Source organism: Aulonocara sp. 'chitande type north' Nkhata Bay, linkage group LG20 (genome assembly GCF_057382095.1).
Source record: "Aulonocara sp. 'chitande type north' Nkhata Bay isolate Kocher_YH1m ecotype deep benthic linkage group LG20, A_spYH_male_GT1.1, whole genome shotgun sequence".
NCBI lineage: Eukaryota > Metazoa > Chordata > Actinopteri > Cichliformes > Cichlidae > Aulonocara > Aulonocara sp. 'chitande type north' Nkhata Bay.
The window spans coordinates 15,397,637-15,421,371 of NC_141363.1; positions in this window are offsets into that span (position 1 = coordinate 15,397,637).

Genomic DNA, 23,735 nt, shown 5'->3' on the forward strand with positions numbered 1-23,735 from the left:
CTAAAACAGAAGCCAGTGCAAACACTGCTATCCCATTTAGTGCCACTTGAGGCAGGCTCCAAAAAGTCATAAACATAAACTTTATTTGCATAGCACAAATTAAGAAAAAAACAAAAACAAAGCAAGAACACATCTTGAAACCTTGAGATTAGCCTTTATTAGCCTTTACCATTGCCAGCTTGGTTTCAGAAAACGTCATGATAATACCATTTCATCTGTAAAAGGTCATTAACATGATGGTGGCCAAAACACTAACGTGTAAGCTTCAAACCTTTCCTCTTCTTCTTTCAGATTTCATGCAATTTCTTGCATCTAGGTTATGCTTCACTTTTCCATAACACGTACACTCCCTCCCTCCCCTTGCCTTTTATATAAAACATTTCAATTAGCATTCATGTTGCTTTTGGTAGCACTGTTTTATCAAATATTTAAACCAGCATTGTGCATGCTCATGTACAGTGTACAGTCTCATTCTGCTGCAATAAAGAAATCCAGTTGTATAGAAGTCTATTGGAAAATGGCCCTTGGCTCCCTTGATCTCTGTGTTACCCTTTTCTGAGATGGTGATAGCAACTTGCTCGAACAGTTTTTCACAATGCAATGCACCAAGTGGGTAGGCCCACCTCGTATTCATTCAGATTTCATTTACACACCTTTCAGTTCCTTTATATGTTTGCATTAATCAGACTATGACCTTTTAAGGCCTTGATTTTAATGTCACTGACCAGGCTTTGTAGCTTAAATCACATTTGCCACACTTGTATTCGAATTGAACATAGCTTCAGTGTCGAAATATATGTGAATAAGTGGATAATCTATGAAACTGTTGTTAATGCGTTTATGTTCCTGCTGTAATAATGTAAGGGTAAGTGGTGTTACAGTGGCATGGGTTCTGATGGGAGTGTGCGCTTCATGCCCAGTTAGGGGCACAGGAGAAGTGTGTGAAAATGAAACGATCCAAAGCAATGAGTGCCACAGTGAAATGCCACAAGTGAGTGCATCATCTTTCTGTAGGCTGCAGATATTCCTGCCTGCATGATCAGCAATGCTCAAATGACAGCCATCTAAGCCCATCTGTCAAAAGGACAGGTTATTAGTTTGGGACCAGCTGCTCACTCCAATATCCTGACGTATTTCCCCTAAGGGGAGGGCGGCAGGTTCTCAGTGTAAAGCAGGGCATCCCGCTCTTTATGGTCGCCAAACAGAGCCACAGTGACCCGTGTAATGGGCTGGTGGGCTCAAATTTGTAGCAGGTTTTTCATTTACATCAGTGTTATTCTGCATATTGAAACTTTAGAGGCCACAGGATAAAAAAGCCACATAGCTAAAGTTGGCTTGCATAATATGTCTATGAATTACTTCCTCTTTCTAGAGAAATGAATACCATTTCCACTGGAAAGTTTCACAACACCAATGTTTGTGTAGAATGACTGGTCATAATCAGTATGTGCATAACCCTTTGTAAATATTTGGATAAAAGGCTCTTTTATTCTGAGTTTTATGAGATCGCTAAATGCTTAACGTAGCAAAACAAAAAACAAACAAACAAAAAAACCTGAAAAGAAAACAAAACAAGACATCATATCCAGTGAAAATCTTGATACTGTGAGCTGGCTTCTTTGGGAGGGAGCTTGCCATAAAGAAAATTATTATCTCTGTTACCTTTTGGCAAACTCCTGACTTGCTACTCCACCTTCGCGCTTCCTGTAAAAGTTATGAAATGTCCGATATGACATATTTATTAAGAACACATTGCCTTTCAAGGAGATGATTCACTTTCTCTCTCACCCACACGTGTGACCTCTTTTTCACTCCTCTCAGTCTTTCTGGATTGGGGTAAAAAGTGAAACACCACTTAAGACACGTGTCTATCCATCAAACATTAACTGCTGGCCGGGCCGCCTTCTTTAGCTGAACCACAGTTCCCACCTGCTGTAAGTAGCAGGAAAATGATTACAGAAGGTCACGAGATAAAGGTCCACTAGTGGTTCCAATGAGTTAAACACTAGATTGAACTCTCCAATGTTGTTATAGTCACATAAAATCCTGCGACACAAGCATGTATAATTATAAGATATACTGATTTGTATTTTATGCCTTTGCTGTCTGTGTGGAATCGAGACGGGTAATTATTGTAAATAGCTGGTTTAAGTAAAAACATGCAGGCTTTTCCTTATGATACGCATAGTGATGACTGTGTTAATGGACATTCTCTGTAATTTTCCCCCATAATGGGTTTGATACTTCACTCACAGCCTTATCATTCATGACAGCACCTTCAGAGCTCACAATAAATGCAGAGCCCCCCAATGCAGGGATAATTGCTGTTTATATATTCTAATTGCTTTAAGCTGTGTGAGTCTATAGTGAACTCAAATAACCTCTCAGCTGTAATGATGCTAATGGAGAAAAATATAGCTCTCCTAATATCTTTTACATATAGACATGCTTTGCTGTCATTTTCTGAGCAGAAAAAAATAATTTGTCATAATGAAGATTCCATGTGCATGAAAAAGTGTGTAACAAATGCAACAATTAGCTCATGATCATCAGCTAAAATCCCCCCAAAGGACCTCAAAAAGGCATCTGTATGCTCATCACTGATAGCCGATTATCATGGGTAGGTGTGTGCTCTGTGACAGTGATTGACAAAGATGACCACGTAATTAGAGGAGGGTCGTAATACTGTCTTGCAGCTCAGCAGGAGCTTTGCTGCTCTCAGACAAACAAAGCCTGCCTGTGTCATTTATGTTGACAATGAAGCCGAATGACAATGAAGCCTGCAGGGTCCTTGTGTTCTGTTATTTATATGGGATAGTCAGGAATGAATGCTTAGTGCTGAAAGTTTGGTTCCCCTTGCTTTCCCATTTGAGCAGTCACTGATTTCAGTGCTTCATAATGTCTGGGGTGAAAGTTACAATGCCTGGCCATTGCCCTGTGCTACGACACAGGACCTGGAAGTTGCTAACCCAACCACCAAAGGTGGTGCACACTTAAACACACACAAATAAATACAACCGCTGAAACATTATCTGCCATGCTTCCAAATTACCAGCAAAGTCTTTTTAGGTTCCCCCCTAAATAAGGAAAGCATGGGCATGTGTGAATGATTGTGTGTGTTTAAGGAATGAGATGGGGAGGGCAAGTTATATTTAGAGATGACTTAAAGGCAGAAAGACTCGCTGTGGGCTGGGTAGCCTCCGGTGTGGCCTGACCTCTCCTCAGGTAGCCTCTTATCCACTGCTCTCCTCAGGTTATAAGAGGCCTTGGCTAGTGGGGCTCATGGGAAAAGGTTCCAATACACATCAAAAGAAGGCCTATGTGGGAAAGCACTACAGAGTCCCATAGGTCACCACAGGTCAACTTTCATGTCAGCACAGGCCTGATTTCAGGTCAGAGGTTATTAGCATACCTGTCCTGGGCCACTCAGACTGTTCTTTAAGGAAATTATCCCCACTTGTCCCAATTAGGGGTTCTGCTACTGAAGGGTTGTTTATGATCTTTGTTGTGTTGGTTAAAGAGGAGTTGGTATAATCAGTGTGTAAAACAGGCAGGCTGCTTTTCACATTGCGAGCGGTTACAATAATAGAACTATTGTGAGGTTTAGCCTTGTTACTGTGGGCTTTCAGATCATAGGAAATAACACATGCAACTTCATCCCAGCAATTACTGCTGATAATGACATTACTGATAGAAAGGATTATATGATATCATATGACATGGCCTTACTAAAGTCCTGAAAAAATGTTCAGTAATTAGAAATAAAAATGCAGACACGTGGAGTTGTGATAGTGTAAGGAAATGGTTAAACTGGTTTTTGGTAGCTTTTATGTAAGGTGCAAACTAGAATGTTTGGCTATAACCTGCAGTAGCATTACTTTTTTTTAAACTGCTTTGGGGTTATAGGTCATGGTAAGTTATGTTATTCTTTGCTATGAGGCCAAACCAGTACTAACCAGAACCTGCTCTAAACCAGAAGTAATTGTGTACAGTTGAAAACTTTACTATGAGCAGAAAAATGAACCTAATATGGAACTGCAGTGGCCAGTCAGGCCCTATGTTAAAAGGCCCATCTTTAAAACATCAAAAGCATGTTTACAGCCTGATGCACTCTGAATATTGGAGTTTGGCATGTAGCCACTATAATTTAGAGGTGTCACAGGAGCTGTAGCTGATCTGCTAAGCCACACATCTGCTCCAGCTGTATAGAAAACATGGACGTAGCTTCTGGCTTTAAAAAAGGAAGTGCTTTAAACTGGAATTCTATCTGAAGACCTGATAGCTGTTGTTGAAGAAAAAGTTCCAGTCGTATAGAAGTCCATGGGAATTGGGCTTTCTGACGTAACCTCTGTAAACACTTTCCTGTTGAGTTCCAGGCGCTTTATGGTAAAGACCCTACAATAATAGAGTGAAAACCCCAACAATTAGACAAATCCCTATAAGAAAGCACTTAACAACAGTGGGGAGAAAAAAACCCTTTTTAACAGGAAGAAATCGACAGCAGAACAAATGTCAAACATAGATAATAATAATAACTACTGATTACATGCAAAGTAGTGTATAAACACAGAGAGTGAAAACAGATGAGTGATGAAAAAAAACCTAGTACATCACGAGAAGCCCCCAGCAGTCCAACCCTATTGCAGCTGAACTAAGGGAGGGTTCAAGGTAAGCTTTACTACTTATTACTAGGCTTCATGAAAAGGAAATTAAGGCTTATCTTAATAGTAGAGTGACTGTCCAGTTCCTCAATCCAAACTGGGAGATACTGGGAGATACACAGAAGAGTATCCTGTAAGCTGAAGGCTCTGCCTCCCATTTTACTTTTATCTTTGGTACCACAGGTAAGTAGTATGGGAGCAAAATGCTCTATTGGGGTGATATAGTACTATAAGGTCTTAAAGATAAGATGGGATCTGATTATTTGAGGCTATCTATGAGAGGAGAAGGATTACAAATTTGATATTGTATTTAACAGGGAGACAATGAAGAGAAGATAATATGGGGGAAATTTGCTTTCTCTGTTGGGGCCCTGTTGGTTGTTTCTGTTTGACATTAAGGACTTCTTGAAATTGCACTGCTATGCTAAAATAGCAATAACCAGCCTTCCCCCAAGATGCCTGGGTGAAGGTCTGCTGAAAACACCACTCTCAGCAATGGCCTTCCACTGGTTCTGTAATGGCTTTGAGGGTCACAGTGAGGAAATGGTGAACTGAGGGGAGCTGTGAAGCTGTGTGCTTCTGCAAGGAATGTGCTGAACCAGGAAGAAGTCTGCTAGTGTCACCTTCCCACAGAGGTTAGGGGGATCAAGGGGGTAGGGACTTGAAGGAGAGAAGAGCTGTTGTTTAGCGGGGGCAGTACGCATTCATCCACGTGGGAAACACACAGTAGTGACATATTAGACTGCTATCACACAAACAGCTCAGTGACACTGCAACCAGTCACGGCCAAAGAATTTTGGCGGCAGGGTTCTTTCAAAAAAATTCCCACAGGGATGGAACAAGGAGTTTCTCCTTTGCCCTTTCTTTATGTTTGGCAATCAGGTGGTCTGTTTTCATTTCGAGAAATTAGAGACAGGTTACACTGATGCCACCTATAAATAGCCCTGTCCCAAACAACTAAGATTCCCTGACGAAGTTATGGAACGCTGAAAAAGTCCCCACAAGAGTTACAGCTAATGCTGCCTTATCTTTTTTTAGCATTTATTTTCACTGATCTGTTTGGTTTCTGTATCTTGTTTCGGTGCCCTGTCGAACTTTCTCCATTTCTTTTTCACTCCCCCATCCCCTAGAGTGTCTACAGTTGATTTGCATTGTCGCTCAGAGAGTGGGGTTAGCAGTTATTGTTGTTGTGATGGTAGAGGGGTTTTCCCACCAGCTTTTCCCTCTCCTCCAACTGAATCAAAACACCTCTGTGTTGCTGCCGGTGATGTCATGGCCCAGAAACTGCTCAAAGTCCTGCTTCCCTGGGAAACCCCATATCAGGAAGTCCAGACGATTTTTTTCCCCCTCGCTCTTTGATTGTTATAGCAGAGCAGCTTGGAAGAGACTGTGAGGTTTCTGATTAGGTTCCCATCCGCTGCTGGCTGAAGAGGCCACTGTGAACCCACTGAACTCAAATGCCAAAGCGGCTTGGCTACTCATCTGCCTGTCCCCCCCCCCCAAATTTGCATTAAAGCAATAAAATAAGGATATAACACGGCTCTAAAAAAGACAGCTCTTGCCAGTATTTGTGATTTATTATTTGTGTTGCTGTTTTGTGCATTCATGCATACAGGCTTAGGCCACAAGCAGCCATGAAATACAGCTGTCGATGAGTCATCAAGTAAAAATATCCAACAGCTGATTCAACCTAACAACAGGAGAACAAGAGGGGACTATGAAACCCAAAACAAAAGGGTGCATTCAGCAGGTCTAACTGATTGGTGTTTTTGAACTAGGAAGAGCATGTTTATTGGAGGAGACTTGTTTACTGATGGTAAAGAGATATAGTTTTTACATAATCCAGATTCTAGTATAACACATTTCTGCAGGCTGTCTTTGTACAAAGCTAGAGTTTGGGCTTTGTACTACAGGGTAACTTCGGGGTTAGCCCAGTTTCACTATAGTTTCCACTGTCACGAAAATTATTTTGTTTTTACTGTTGTCTGTTTTATACATCAACAATTTGTTCTGGAGCAGGTGATGTTTGAGATAACAAAGCAACACCATTCATAGAAGAGCTGGAGACTTTGGTGCACAGAAGAGGGCCTGTGTTTTAAAAGGTCAAAAGTTCTATTTCTCTCTGACAAGAATCAATAAAATATTTCGTTTCTTAGGCAGAATATTATTCTCCTCCATTTATGCATCAGCAATGTTATCAATTTCTTTGTTATCCATTGCTTTATATGGAGTTATAGACTGTCAAGTGTAAGTTTCTCACAGTACTGTTATGGACAGTTGGGGAGCCACCTGTGAGTCAGTGTTTTCCATGGCAGTTGCTGCAACTGTTAACTACTGTGGTTTACTGTTGCAACTGGAGAACTTTGTAGGCCTTTGCCACCCATGAATAGTAACTCTTCTAACCCTGGAAACCCGCTGTGCTGTTGTCATTTTAATAACATGGTTTTTGTTGCTAACACCTATTAGCAACAGAAACATTACCAAACAAATCCCCAAAGCATCATCTTTCTTTTCATTTATTATTTTCAGGGGGAAAATGCTAACTAGCCTAGCTTGCTACTATTAGCGGTGACATCTACAAGGCCTAACTGTATGGCTTCACTTTTCTAACCCCTGCTGTGTCATTGTCAGCTGCTTTTGTGTATCTCACATTATTGCATATTCTTCCTAATGCAGGGAATGTCACTTGTTAGGGTAGTTGTTATGGTGCTATAATACCATAATTGCAGAAGTTGATAGTGCCTGTGGCAGCAACATCTCCGTCACTACCAATGTTCCCTCTAATTTTTCATGTGTCTGAGCGAACGCACAAACTCTCTGAGCGGTCCCTTGGACCACTGTGAGCAACAGCAGACGTGTGCACTGTGGTCACGCCAGCATCGAATCCATTCATAAGTTACATGGTTAATTAAAATAATCAAATTACAGAATTTACATTTATGTTAGACTACTTTTAATTAAGTGCTTTAGCCCACTTACAATCAAAATTTTAAAAAGTCTTGTTCATGACCTGTGTAAAAATGTTAGCACTATTGGAAGTAAAAATAACTTGGACTCCAATTTTGAAAACACAACTTTCTTTTACATATTATAAAGCTCTGACTTGTACTATGAGTCTGTGGTCTGGGAGAGAGTCCTGTAACTCTCTGTCTGCAAAATACAGTATATAATGACCAATGCTGGGCAATTAATTTTATAGTTACTTCTTCAAAAAAGTTGCTGAGTTTTGCGAACAAAGGTTTTTGCAGCTGTTTACCTAAAATGCAGCCAAGGTGTTTTCTAAACAAACATTTCACAATATTTACACAACAATCAGCTGTTCTGCATCAAATTTGATGCCACACAAATCATTTGTGCCACTCCAAAAAATAATTCCTGTCCACTATGAGATAAAGGAGAACAACAGCCTGATACCTGCAGGCTTGACAACAGGAGATGTATCACTGTTGTAACACCTGTAACATTCAGAAGTCGCCTCATTGTTCTGACACACACAACAAAACTATTGACTACACTACACACTAACGACACAAGATTTGCGCTGAATGTCGCAAATCACTCACATCTCAAAACACCGCCGTCACTTCTAAAACTTCCCCCTTCCTAAACAAAACTAAATGCCATGTTGCCATATCATTTTTTGATTGGTCGACATGGTACATTTTTCGACCAATAGGAAAGGCTGGGTTTTTTTTTGGTTTTGGCTTTTCTCACAGGCGGAGAGTGCTTTTTAGCGTTTTCCTTATAAAACACAGTTTTTATATAAGATATAAACTATGATAGTATTCAGGAAGAAAACCAAACATTGCATATAATTTTATCATAACTCCGGTTTTACGTACCTATCAACACAATTTAAAAACTGGTATAAAGTCCACGTGTTTTCCCTCTGTCCTGCTCACATCTCCAATGGTTGTACACGTTGTCGTTAACGTGGCTTCACTCCACATCAGCCACGCCACTTTGTTAGCTAAAACACCGGTGTCGGCACATGAGGACGCTGTCATAGCCTGTCAACGACGTTGATTAGCTGCGTATATACGAATGTGAATCGCATTATTGGCTGGACTATGGGATAAGGTGGCATCGTTCTAATCCCATGCGGGAGCAGCCAGTGACTTACTGACTAACATTGCAAAACAGAATTGTTAAAGTTTTAATTTTAATTTCAATTCAGGTTAGATTTTTGTGTGTGCGCAACGCAGATTTTTTGTGCGCAGAGACCGTGCCAGCAGTGCGCAATTGCGCAGCTTAGAGGGAACATTGGTCACTACCACAACTAAGGAAGTGGAAATTTGAATAAATATTTACCAAATACTTTATTGATCTTGATGAGCAGCACCATGTGGTTTGACATGCCATACCACATAAATATACTTCTGAAAATATATTTATCATATGAGTAAATCTCAGTTTTCTGTGTGACATGTGACTGCTTATTTAATATTCAGCAGCCCTCTCGCCGAGCTGCAACCCATGTTTGTAAATGTAATGCATTTAACAAAGTAAATCATGACTCTGTGGTCACATTCACATTGAAACAGTAAGGTTTGTGTCACTAGTGCTTCCTATTTTACCCCCTAATGAACTGATTTACCTTTAAATGGCTGCGGGACACAAAGCATAATTCTGCTGGCTCTGGCCTACTTTCCCTTCTGGTCCTCCCCACTTGCACATCCTGCACACACATGCAAATATCTCTATATATGTATGTGTGTGCGGGGTGTGGGTGGATGGTAGCGTTGAAGGAGGAAGCATGAGGAGTCATCTGGCCATGCGGTCCCCAGAGGGAAGGGAGGGAATGCAGAGAAAAAACATATCTTTGCTCCCAACCTTCTTCTCTTCCCCTCTATCTCCAGTGATTACATCTTGTCTCTGTGCCATCACAGGATGACACATACTCTGCCTTTTTCAGATCTGATATCGTTTCCCAGGGATAAACTGTAATGAAAACACCACCCACTTCATAAAATTGTAAATAAACATTCAGTGCTAATTAGTTCCGGGGTATGAAGAACATGTCCTGTCTTTTTCTTTTTGCTCTCGTAAGCACCAAAAGATCTGATATTCTGTATACACACTGTTCAGGGACTGACGATTTTGCGCCTGATGTGATTACACGAGGCAGCGCTTTTTGCGTTTGTGTTTTTCTTTGTCTTCTCACACGTGGCCTTTGCTCTCGGCTCTCAGCCACTGACCACCCTCTTTAAGGCTGCGGTTGAGGGTCACTCTGGAAGTTAATGACAGAGGAAGCACATGGTGACACGCAAATTGCTGGTCCAGCTCAATGAGTGTATGGCAGCTGGCTGGCCGGATGAATGATAGCAGCTGCTGTCACTTTAAAAAAAAAAGTTTTTGCCTTGGTAGAAAAAAAATGTCATCTGGCATTTTTAATCTGTAATCTTGTAAAAGGTGCTGCCACCATGAAAACATTGTAAAAGTAGTATGATAATTATAGTGGTGCTTTATTAGGAACTGTTTTAGTTCTCGCTACACTGTGAGAAGCTTAAAGGTGATCTGTTGTCACGTTCCCAGGGTTTCTCTTTGTTGTTATTAGGTTTTGTTTTCTGTTTGGTTTTACTGCTGCTGCAGTGCTCTTAGTTTGTGATTATTTTTTCATATGAAGCTTTTGATTCCTGTTTGGTTTTCATTGAGATCTGGTGACTGCACAGGCCATTTGAGTACATTGAACACACTGTCATGCTCAAGAAACTACACTGAGATCATCTGAGCTTTGTGATCTGATATGTTGTTGGTGTTCTCTCATATATTGGATATCTAACATTGACAAAGTTTTTATATACTGAGGTCAGTGGTTAAACTGAGGAACTGGTGGTGAGCTATGTGCTCATATATCAGTGTTGGTCTGGGACCAACATTATTACTGACAACTTACTAATGACGTTTGAGAATTCACTTGGCTAATACTATTGCGCATTAACAGCAAACCTAACTACATATTATATTGTATAAATGAATAAAGCTTACGATTTGTCCCAGAAAAAAGAGTTTTATATAAACAAGGACATGTTTTTCTTTTTTACTCGCAATGCAAAGCCATGGCATCATGACAACGTGATTGGTCAGTTGCAATGTTGATCCTGCACCAACATTATCATGATGATGTAGGAACAACAGCACAGGGATATCAGATACACCGTGACCTGGGACATTATGCTGCTGGAAGCAGCCATCAGGAGATATTTACACTGTGTCATAAAGGGACATGGTCACTAAAAGTACACAGATGGACTGTGGTGTTTAAGCATTGTTCAGTTGGTCTTAAGGGAACTGAAGTGTGCCAAGAAAATGTTTCCGACACCATCACACTACCACCAGCAATCTGAAGCATTGACGTAAGGCAGCAAGGATCCATGCTTTCATAGTGTTTACACCAAATTCTGACATTACTCTCTGAAATTTGCAGCAAAAATTGAGACTTATCAGACCAGGCAACATTTTTACAGTTTTCTAGTGTCCAATTTTGGTGAGCCAGTCCAACTTGTAGCCTTGGTTTCCTGTTCTTAGAGGTATTTTCTTTTGCTGCTGTTGTTAGCTTATCCTTTCTATCAGCTTGAAGCAGTTGGACAACCTTCCTCTGACCTCTAGTATGAATGAGGTATTTGAATGAGGAGAACTAGTGCTCACTGGATAGTTTCTCCTTTTGGCTCATATTTTGTAAATCTTGGAGTTGGTAGTGTGCTAAATTTCCAGTAAATCGGCAGTTTGATACTCAAAGTCACTTAATTTTCCTTTTCCAATTTACCGTTTTCCCTATTCTGATGGTTAGTTTTGAACTTCAGCAGGTTGACTCGACCATTGTCGACATGCCACGATGCCTTGAGGTGCTGTCATGTGACTCATATTTGTATTATCAATGAGTTGAATAGATGCACGCGATGAAGTGGCTGGTGAGTGTGTGTATATGGTTGTCTCAGTATTTCAAGAAGCTTTTATACTCATTTCCAGCTCCACTGTTTTATTTTTGTGCTCTAGAGTTAGCGTCACAGTTCAAATTAATGCTTTTTTAAAATCTTACCTCGGTCTTTGGTACTGTCTATTAGTTCATCCACAGCATTAGAAACGCTGTTTTAGGTCTCTTGCAGCACCTTTTAATCTGCTTTTCTTCAGATTTGTTACCCTTTGCATACAAACAGGTTTCAGCAGCTGTGTGCCTGTGAGGACCATATTAGGGATATCCTCTCTCTTTGACATCACAAAGACCCAACAGTAGGAAATACAGACAGAAAACCTGGTTGAACTGGCAGGAAAACAAAGAGGCATTTTAATGACCAAGTTAGATGAACAATAACATTTAAAAACAAAATCCAAGATACAATATTTGACAGTGGAAAGGAAGAGAAATATTGAACATACAGTTTACAAAGACCTGGACAAAAGTGGTCTGTAATGGAGTGTTTAGAGGAAGTTGGGGCTTCCTAAGAATTTAGCTTACCAGCAGTTCCTCAGTTTATCCAATGACCTCATTATATAAATACTCTGGCAATGTTAGATGTCCAATGTATGAGAGAATATAAGCAAAAGCGCAACAGGTCCACTTCAGTTTCTCATATTTTACAAACTCGTCATATGTTCTGTATTTAAAGTAATAAAAACAAGATGATTGACTGTAGCGTTCCATCATGAACCTGTTATATTTAAGACATAATTTCAATTCCATGACCATATCAGCAGTCTGTTGTTATGTACAGTGTAAAACAGTCTATATTTTATGAGGAACGTGCACTTTGTTTTACGTCAGAGCAGCTGTTTGCTTTGGTCTTCTCCCACAGATGACCGCCTGCTATACTCACAGTGCTTCAGAATGTGGACAGGTCAAACAAAAGCTACGCAAAACCTCTGAGCCCAGGTTTTAACAACACACACGGATGTGTAACTTTCCTTTAATGTTCCTCACACACCATCGTGGATGCTTGTTTACAGGGAAGCCTACTATAAACAGCAGCCATTAATGTGAGGAAAACGTGGGAGAGGCACTGCCTGGAGTCCCAACCTTTGTTTACATTCTCCAGCCCTGACGTCAGCGGCGAGCTCAGGGCTTGGTGGATCAACAGTGGCCATACGGGAGGGTCCTGTTTACTTACCTGGGAAAATTACTGTAGCACTCTGCTACATCTTTAGCAAACAGGAGATGGGGAGGATGGAAACACAGAAGCAGGGAGAAGCGTAGAATGAGCCGATAACAAAAACACTGTGTGGAAAAAGACAGGAGTTTGAAGCCAAAGGTAAAGCTGCACGGCCTTGTTAAGCAAATACAGGCTGCCGCAGCAGGAGTCGTCACTCCAGGTAACCTGAGCCACGGGCAGACGTCAGGCATCGCACAAGAGATTTCCATTTTGAAACTCTGAGCTTAGCCCAGTTAATAACCCCTTCCTCCCCTTGGAGCTCACCGCTCGCCTGTGTATATCTCCGCTGATGCACGCAAACTGATTTCTCGACTTTCACTCGCACCTTTCGCACCTTTTTCTCGGTTAATTCATTCGGATTCAAGTCAGGGAGGAGCAGTTGACACTTGCAACTTTCCCACTTTAGCTCCACCTATCCTGCAGCCCTGCAGCAGCAGCTCCATCAGTATTCATAACAAATGTGACATTTATGATTTGACTCTGAGGTATTGCCCTGGGGGCAACTGTGGAAAGGCAGCTCCTGTGCTCGGTTCTCATGACAGTGGATTCCTCTTACGCAATATATGCTGACAGCTACATGCCTTTCAGTAATATGCTGGTTTAACTTTTACAGCAGGTGAGCTGTCAAGGAATGAATGCACACAGGCCGCGCCCAAGTGCTCCGCTTCTCTCTGCAAGCAATCGAAATTCATACATTTCACTTTGTGCTATTAGTCATGAATTGTCATGGTAATACTTTCCAAAGGAATCCTGTTCACGCAGGTGAGGAAAGCAGTTCTGACTTGAACTTTTGTAACACCAGTAATCTCCTGGTTGGACCTGTTGGACAGTTTCGGGCCTCGAGGGTGATCGCCTGTCGGCTTTTGTAACTCTAGTGGGGTGAAGCAGATGACCACGATTTGACAGCTGCTGCACCAGCAATACACATAGGATCAAGACAGTTTTATGATACAAATAAAGCAATGAAGCTTGTGGTGCATTGTCAGGAATATTTCAGCTGAGACCACTATTGTTGAAAAGGGATTGCTATTTCCATCTGTGCTCATTTATATTTGGTAGCGAGTCCATGTTTTGGGATATGCATGTTTAGGAAGCATAGGTAGTGACAGCACAGCATGGAAAAGAGTGATCAGTAACAGATATAACATTAATTAAGCCCCCGAAGTCTAAGTCATCATTAGTGACCCTAGTTCCAAACACTAAACCTGTAAGTACTTAAAAAACAAGATGTGTGTCAGAGTGATTATTTTCTTTGTCCTCTGATCTTTTCTGAAATCAGTGTTGGGGCCCGTACCAATTATGATCGAGACCTTGTTGGTCTAAAGTTAGGAGCTGGGGCAATGGTGGGTTACGAATCATCTTGCCAAGATGTAGCAAGTGTGGTCAGGCTGAAGCAGCTTAAAAAGTGTGCCCTATATGAGATTTGCCAACTTTCTACTAAACATGAGCGCTCAATACATTTTATACAACAAGCCTCATCCAGCCATTCACACACGTTCATAAAAGCACATTTTTCTACGTGTAAGTGCTTTTTGTCTTACAGTCACACACATATGAACAAATCAGGAGCAACTCTGGATTCAATGTTTTGCCAAAGGACACTTGGGACACCCAAGGAATCATCATCAATAATTCTTCACAGCACAAAGAAAACTTGCTACACTCTCCACTTTATGCGAAGGTAGAAGAAATTTAGTTGAATAAAAGTTTAAGGAAAAAAGATTGGCCTATTGCTGCAACACGTTCTCACTCCTAAAGCGTAACATTTTACGCTCGGTGACAAATTGTTGGTATATTATGCTTTCAGCCACCCAACACGTCCCTATATTATGAGTTCGGAAAAATGAGGAAATGTAAAAACCGATTGGAATGAATCTACACATGTACAGTACGTTTATTTTACTTAAATCGCTTAGGAAAACACTAACACAATTAAGGTGGTGGTTAATGTTAGGGATAAGGTTCGGGTTAGGCTGGAATAAACAGGTGGAATGTGTGTTGCCGTGGGAGCTTCATTCTATTCGATTTCATCCAAAATCCAGTGTCTAGCCTAGGAACGCATTCCCATGGAACGGCTCGGGACGTGACAAATCGTCCTCGGGACGAAATTGGCGGGTTATTATGCGTCGGGAGCGAGAGCCACTCACAAAAAAATGTTCCTTACTGAAAAAGTAATGCAGAAAAAGTGATTAGTTACAATCTTACTTCTTGCACTGCCACATGCACTCATCGCACCTGCTGGTGTAATTTTTATATTTTTGTACTAAACCCTGAGCTGAATCTATAAACAGTCAACTTAGGAGACTATATAAGATACGTAATGACTCATCATCTGTAAGTAAAGTCAGAAATGGAAAAATGTTAACCACTAAAACAAAAGTGTATTTCTTCTTAAACAGAGAGAACTAGATGTTCTCCATAAAGCACAAAGTCTTCATAGAAAGCTCACATTTTGTGGAACAGTGTGTCCATTTCCCAGTGTTAGAGCAATGAAACAGACATCTGTTGGTAAGACAGGCTGGAAGGTGGAAGAACATGATCCATATCGGCAAGCAGAGCACTCTGCACATGCATTTTAGGAGTGTTGCATTTAATGGATAAGATTACTTAATGAGCCAAAAATGAGCTGATGTGAAACATGGCTGGCCTGGGTAAAACATTTAGCACTGTTTCTGAGTGGCGAGCAGGAATGAAAGGAGAAGCTGAGTATGCTACTACAGAGCTACGGTTAAATTCTTACAAACGTGGGTATAAACATCAGCTGAGAGGGTGAGCCCTATATAGTACAGGCTTTGCAAGGTCAACATTGTGCACATAAGGAGACAAATGCATGTATTTTGAAATTCAGTTGCGTAAAAGTCAAATGTCAGATTTTATGTAATACTCACAGAAGCAGAACTGCACACAGAGACACCCATTAAGGATGTGAGGGTAAATTATTCATGTTTCCTACTGTGTTTGGTGATCTGGCCACTCTTAGCTAATATTTGATATATATGTGACACTTCAATAAACACTATCCCTTACTGTCTTTCCTGGATTATTAATTGTAGAGTATTTTTAGGAGAATACCTTAAAAGGAACCTATTGTGTTTATCTACATATTGTCATTCTTGTCATACTTTCCTACAGATTCACATTTCAAAATAATCCTTATTTATTTTATACTGAGCTTGCAGCTCATCAGCTCATCCACTGCTTTTAATCTGACTGGATGCTGCAGGTAAACAGAAGATTCGGACAGAAGGTGGGTGGGGCTTCTGCGCTCACAGCCATAGTAGTATATGCGAGATACTTTCTTGGCCCACTTTGGGCTCCTAAAAGTAGGTCTAATCAAGTGCTAGCTGACGAATGTAGGGCTGAACGGTCATTTAATGCAATTTAAGGCAGGCTTCGCCCCTTATGAAAGCTTTGTTTGAGAAGCTAACAAGATTGGAGGAATGACTTTGTAGAAAGACAGACAAACTGTGTCTGTATGTGTCTGAATTTTTCCTGCTCAGGCTTTCATCTGTTCCATTATCAATAAATGGTAAACAGTGATCCGAGTGGTTCAGATCACAGATGGGGAAAAAAGTTGCAAAGTGATTCATATGTTCATTTTTTAAAAAATGAACTGGGATCTTCTGCCATCTTGTCTGACAGTATGGACAATGCTCAGATAAACTTTAAGAGCAAAAGGCTCCTAAGAAAGTGAGAGGAGAAAATGCTCTAGAAAACACATTTATGAAGGGAAAAACCAAATCAAAATTCAAATCTGTTTGCACTTAACTACAAACAGTAACTGCACAATAATTGCTGACCTCTCATTCTGAATGAATGCATTTAAGGAAAAGCAGTTTGAGTGTGGTTTCTCAAAGGTTCTCAAAGATCCGGTATCTCAGGACTGTCTTGTTGTGTTGCATAACATAAATTGTTTGACCTGTGAGGTGCTGGTGAAAACACCTTTGGGATCTCTCATGACTCATCCATAATCTCTTTGAGTAGTCTGATATAACTTTTTACTGCTGGCTGGTTTTTGTTTTAAGGGGGAAGATCGTAGAACACAAGAAGTCCCCGTTTATTACTGACAGATACAGGAAATTCTGCTGTGTGGAAACAATTTATAGTTCAGAACTAGGTTGACAGTGGGCACATTATCGAGCAGACAGAGTGAGAGATTGTGCTGATCCAATAAATCTGCATTATGCCAGTTACATATCTTCTCTGGAGTAGCTCAATCGGGAAATAGCTTTTGCTGTTTGCAGTGAAACTGAGCTTAATTACAGCAACAAAGGGCAATGTTTGCTTAGCGTGGAAAACACAGAGTTGAACTGCTGTTGTGCTCATAGGGAGCCTTTGCTCCACCTGATCAAGGCCCCTGAGGCAGCAAGTGTCCTTCACTAGATACTGAATCTCGTCTATCTCCAACGGTGCTCTATAGCTCAGCCTGACCCCTGACCTCCTTGTGAAGGAGGGATGTGAAAAGAGCAACTCTTCTTTTGGATCAATAGATTATGAAAAAAAAAGTGGATGAGAGAGGGTGGGAGAAATGAAGCATTTCTCTGGGGAAATTCCTTTTGAATTGCTTCCTGTGGGTCAGGATTCTAAATAGGTTGTGGGCCTATTAGTGATGGATCCCCTCATGATAATATGTTTTAATGAGAATAAATCCCTGGGAAAGAGACTACATTTTAGATTTTTGATAAGCAAGAGTTTAACGGGGCATTAGGCAATGTGTGACCTGTAATGACTGCTGTGGTTGTATGTGAAACTCTGGAATTTTTGTGGTAGCAACAGCACCCGTGAGCAGATATTTTTGTCTAATAGCAAAACGAGCACTAATGACATGGACCTAGAGACCTGGACTTATTCATCTGGCAACCACCAGCTACAAGGGAAAATCTTTTATTCTTTTCAGGCTAACACTGGGATAAGTTAGTTCCTCCTCGTGCTTGCTTTGATTGCTAGCAGATTGCAGCAATCACCTGCAGCTTGCATGAAACACAGAGTTGTCCTTTACCAATGCAGCCAACACATTTTAAAAGGCACAAGGTTTTCATGTTAGGAAACTCGACGTATTCCATGTAGTCTACTGGCAACCACGTCAACCTGCTAATGAGTCAAGTGAGTGCAAGGAGATTTTTTAGTACAGCATGTTATACCTCTTTATGACCAATTTCACGCAACCACTCAGCAACCTGTTGGGGAATACTTTTTGCTAGTGACCAGCAGTTGCCAGGGGGAAGCTGACTGGTCTCTAGGCCTGTGTGAATGGAGCTTTAACAATCAATTTAACAGCAACTGGTAACATCCTCTCATCAGCTGACTGGAAATGAGTTTTCTCCCTCGTGACTTGCGGTTGTCAAATGGTCACCATCCGGTCTCTAAATGTACGTGACTGCACCTTAGCACCACAGTTGTGCAGTGGTTAGAATTGTTATCAGCTAAAAAGTCCTGAGTTTGAATTCACTAACTGGCTCTCACCATTTCTGGTTTGTTTGCATGCCCTCCCTGAGACTGAGTGGCTTTTTTCCAGGTACCATCTTCCTCCCTCACTTTCAAAGATGATGATGCATTTTTCCTGTAATTTGTTTGATTTTTTCTCTGGCCTGCAGGAAAAGTATTGCTAAGTTAATTTATTCTAGTGATTTTAAATCGACCATTGGTATGAATGATCATCTGTCTCTCTGTGTTAGCCCTGTGATAGCCTGGTGACCCTTTTTGGGTTGGCTTATTTTATACCCTTTGACTGCTGGTATAAACTTCAGCCCTCTGTAACCTTGACTGGGATTAAGAAAAACGGATGGATGAAAAATTTTAAATGAAATTTAAATTTGTCTTTGTCTTAATTTATTTGATGTACTTTGATTGACACGTAGCATCTGAGTCCTCTGAATTTTCCTCCCTAAATTATGGCCAGTGAGACACTTGAATGTGATAAATATACGAATAGATGCTACAGGAATTTTTCAGCTCTTATAACTGTCTGCCCTATAACAACTTGGGTCTGTAGTTCATAGAACTCTTTTTTTTTTATTTATCAATGACTACCATGCCTTCCCTCCATAAAAGGAACTCTGTAGATGTGAGCATGTGTTGATTGACAAATGCATGAATCTGCTGGTAACCAGAATCAATAAACATTTGTAGTGTTTGAAGCAGCTAATTTCAAAGTTAGTGAAACTTTGAAATGACCAACACACTAAATATAGTATAATGTGATTATTGTCAGTAGAGCTTAAAATCACGTATGCCATGGAGGAAATCTAAATCAGTTTTAATTAGTCAGAGCAAAACATCAAAAACTTCACTACCAGTTCCTTTGTGTTAGAACTAAGCATCCACACACCACGGGACAAAGTAGAGAAAAAAAATGAAAAACAGCATAACAAGAAAATGAAAGCCCATCACAAAAAGTGATGTTGTATTACCAGCTGCTATCTGGTTATGATATCACTTCAGCATTCAGCCTGCAGCAGAATAATGAAAACAGAAAAGTTAGTAGTTTCCAGGGGACATCCCCATTTGGTACTTAGCCCCAGGCACAGAAAGTGTCTGTTTTCATTAAAAACAAAAAACAAAACACACACTCATTGATGTCTTTCATTTGTTTCGCATGATGCTCCAAAAATGTTCTGAGTCAGATACCAAAAGGAGGAATATTGGCCTATTAAAAATCCTCCTATTGCAGAACAGGCTTGTGATTTACAGACTCCTCTTCAGCACTTACTGCTTTTTTCCGGAGATTCATTTGTTTTTCTTCTTTCTCTCCATTTTCCCCTCTATGAGAATCGTTGTGGCAGCACATGAAGGGGCAAAATCTGTGTGGAGCCACAATGGTGTCATCAAGGGCAAGTTCACTTTGACAAACTCCTCCAGTGGGCAGACAGGCCACACACAGACAACCATGCACTCTGCAGGAGGTGGCGGTGCATGAAATGAACCGTGCAAACGCACAAAGTTGGCGTGCACATTTCACACACATGCAACGACAATGATACCTCTCATCGGCCTGTGCAGCCACAGTAGCTGACCGCGGCTGCAGGCCCAGCAGGACTGGAATGCGACCTATTGTTGCAAGGGTCCATCGAGCAACAATAGAGGTCCAGGGACAGTTAGCACCACAATACCTCCATGCTGATCTGTGCCGAAACATCAGTGCTGCTGGCTGCTTGGACGCCCTGCTGAGTGCATTTAACTGGTTGGGAATCAGGTCGCTTGTGTTACTCATCAATTAACGATGCTTTTCCAAGAATTGCTTTAATGGCAATCACATAGCAACGGCGCTGCCGCAAGAACGCCAGGAGAGTTGAGTATGTGGATCCACGGTGGGAGCTTTGTAGCTTACTTTATTAAAAAGGCAGAAAAAATTAACTTGGCACAAAAAATTATAACACACACACACACACACACGAACATATACAGTAATTATGGAAGCAACGCTTTATCACCCTAATGTGCAAAATCAATGAAACATTACATATGTGCTTCCTCTCATTTTAAATTCAGCAGTTAGTTACAGTTTCTAATCCCGGTAATGTTCTTTCAATTCCTCAGTTTAGTGGTCAGCATGTCTCAGCCAGATTCACGCTCTTTGGATTCAACAGCCAGACTGTGGGTGTGTTAGGGACAGCCGGGTAGAATGTTTAAAGATGGCTACCCATTCACAAGTGTGAGAGACACACTGCACATTTTAGACTTCCTGTTGGGTTCTTGAACACAAAATGAATCAATGATGTTTTTCTATATAAGACAAATGCTATTTAACAGCATGGACCAAATTTCCATGATAAAGAGCAGTTTTGTAAAGTTTGTGATGTCTAGAGAAATTTATTCAGTTCGGACGACACTTTTTTTTGGTTGCAGTGAATAGAAAGAGTAGCTTTTGAGCCGGGGTTCATCACAAATCGAAGTCTGAAGTGCTTTAAAGCTCAGAGCTGTTCTTTGCTGCTTAAGTTAGACTGATCCAGATGAATTGACTTGCTAGCAGCGGTCAATCAGTTGGAGACAGGATAAGGCAGAAACATGAAGTTTTGGTTCGTTGTGCGTCACATTAGGGAAGAAGTTATGTAGCCACTGAGTAACAATGCGGAACAGCTGCCTTCCAGTCAACAGTATCACCATACACTAGCAGGTCACTGGCTGCCCAAAAAAGCCGAGAATGAGGAAGTGACACTATATCTTCTGGAAGGGAACTGGAAAGCAGTTGTCAATGGGGATTTCTTCCGACCTAGTTTCCATTTGTTCAACAATGAAGTGAGCTATTCTGTTGTAAGGAAGTTGGCATTATTATCATGGTCAGGTGTGATAGAGACACTAATGCTGCAGCTGAATCTGCATGAGAGAGAGAACTGATATGCGCAGGTGTTATGCAACACCAGGAGGACAGGACGGCTTTTCATTGTTAATTTTATTAATCGCAGCTATTGGGTGCAACCAGAAAGACTGTGGATAAATAATACAAACTTGTCACTGTGAGAACTCCTGTACAGTAACTGTTGTCTAAATATGTGGTAAGGAGAGAACATGCTTTCATGTATGACAATAAAAATGGGTGAGGCCATAAGCTACAAAACAGGCCTCTTAAAATGCACAGCTGTTTTAAAATCAGAAACCTGAAGCACCTGCAGTATGAGAATAGTGTTCTGGGGAAAATGGGACTGAGAGTTATGTTTTTTTGTTGTAAAATTCCTACATCTGTATAGTAAACACGTGTGTAGGAGGCAGACAGACAGACAGAGATATGGAAACAGAAAGCTTGAAAATAGAGTATGAGAAATAAAGAAAAGAGAAGTGGATCGCCCTTTTACTCACACAGCTACTGTTTACAGCACTTGATTGTCCACTTAATAAAACTAAGAGGATGTGAGTCACACAGCCACGAACATGAAAACAAAGATGGTTATGCATGCGTGTACACACACACACACACGCACACGCACGCACAATTCTTTCTGTTTATGAGTCACAGTGCAAGTGTGAAAGTAAAGCGCAGGTTAACAACAAGGCAGAGCATCTAACACGTGGTGGAGGCGGCAAAACAAAGGGTCACGTGAACAGATATTTAGCCGGGGTGTGTTTGGTTTCGTGTGTGGCTTGGGTGGGGTGTGAGAAGTGGAGAAATAGGAGCAAAAAGGTGTGGCACTTTCTTTTTTCCAACTTGGATGCAAGTGGATGCTGCTTTTTTTTCCTTCAGGTCAGTGTTGTGTACTCAACATTTAATAATAGTTCACACTCACACATACATTTTATGCTAATGTAACAATAACTCCTGCTTCCCAAACCTCATTCTCAACCTAAATGTTTTTCAGCAAAGACATACAGTGAGTTGGGTTAGGTTAATTGGTCTCTCTAAATTGCCAATAGGTGTGAATGACTGTCTATGTGTTAACCCTGTGACAGACTGGTGACCTGTCTAGGTTGTACCTTGCCTCTCGCCAAGACAGTTGGGATTGGCTCCAGCCCCCCCGCGACCCTGAAAAAGAATAAGCGGAAAAGAATGGATGGATAATCATTATTTCAAATTTAATGATTTATGTTACGGTGACTTTTTGTTGGCCCCAGATTTAGATCTCGATTTTACAGTCACACAAAAATAAGCATGCTCCTTCATACTTCTTTGTGAAAGCATGGAAAACTAGTAGCAGGATAAATTTCACTTTCATGCGCTCAGATCATCAATCTGTTATGCTATTTTCTTGCACCATAATCTTATTCTTGGACTCTACCAGATTCTACCAAAGACAGATTTGTCCCTAACAACCAAGGGTCCATTGAACACCACTCTGATGTCTGTTGACTAGATATGATAATAATGCCAGTGACCTAATCATAAGAATGATGACTGCCACAAAGCCACAAATCCTTTCTATTACTTTTTGTATTTCTGTTTAAGCCATATGAAAACCCCAAGTACCGAGAAAAGAGGCAATTTTTCTGACCATGCACTGTTAAGTTCCTGCTAGAAGAATGATAATGATAACATTTCAGGAAGTCACTGCACCTGGCTTCCAAATAGTTCAACCCTCATAAGATGCATTCTCTTGCTCCTAAAATAGTTCAATGCAATGCTGGAGGGGCCTCAGTTAACCCTCCTGCCTTCTTGGGACCTTTTTGTGCCACTGCTATGTGTTAAATGGCTGCCATTTCCACTGTGTTCAGTGGAATATAACCAAACTTGCCACAGGATAGTTTTTACCTGTCAATGTTAATATTCCAGTGTGAATTCCTTAAATCAGCCTAAAATGGCTGAGCAGCAGAAATCCCCACACCCATCACCCTGGGGACCATTTTCTGCCCATTGACTTCCATTATAAACGCTATTTTTCAACCCCAAATTATCATCATATGATTTTATTTTTTCTTCTTTTCTTGGATGTCAATGAAGACTCAGGGCCTTGAAGTTTTAATTTTTAAATTGCAAAAAAAATGCAAAAAAAATAATGGCAGGTCAAAATGTATGTTGGTGCCAATGTTTGGTCCATCTAAAGGCCTACTTATAATGACAATCACATATTACTTCAACTGGTTTTTTGTGGAAATATTTAGTTTCGTTTTTTGGTTTTTGGGGCTTATAACACAGGGCGCTCATGTAATAACACTGGGATTTGAAGGGTTAAAACAACGAAAATATAATTAAAACTTTACATGAATATTTCAGGGAGAAGTAGTTTTACAAGGTTGGCTAATTTAAAGTGGAATAAAATATGGATATATGGTCTTTTTATGGCGTGGCTGAGAATGGTCCCTAGGGTGATGGGTGTGAGTTTTTTTAAAGGATGGCAGGAGGGTTAAGTAACAAGCCAAAGTATGCTATAGCATCCTCCCCTCAAAAGGCACTCCTGAACTTGTGCAAGAAGACCAAGAAGTCCTTGTACTTGTTGGATGAGCCACATTGGGAGTTGATTTACAACAGTGCTTCCTAAGGTAAACATGCATGCAGCCAAGA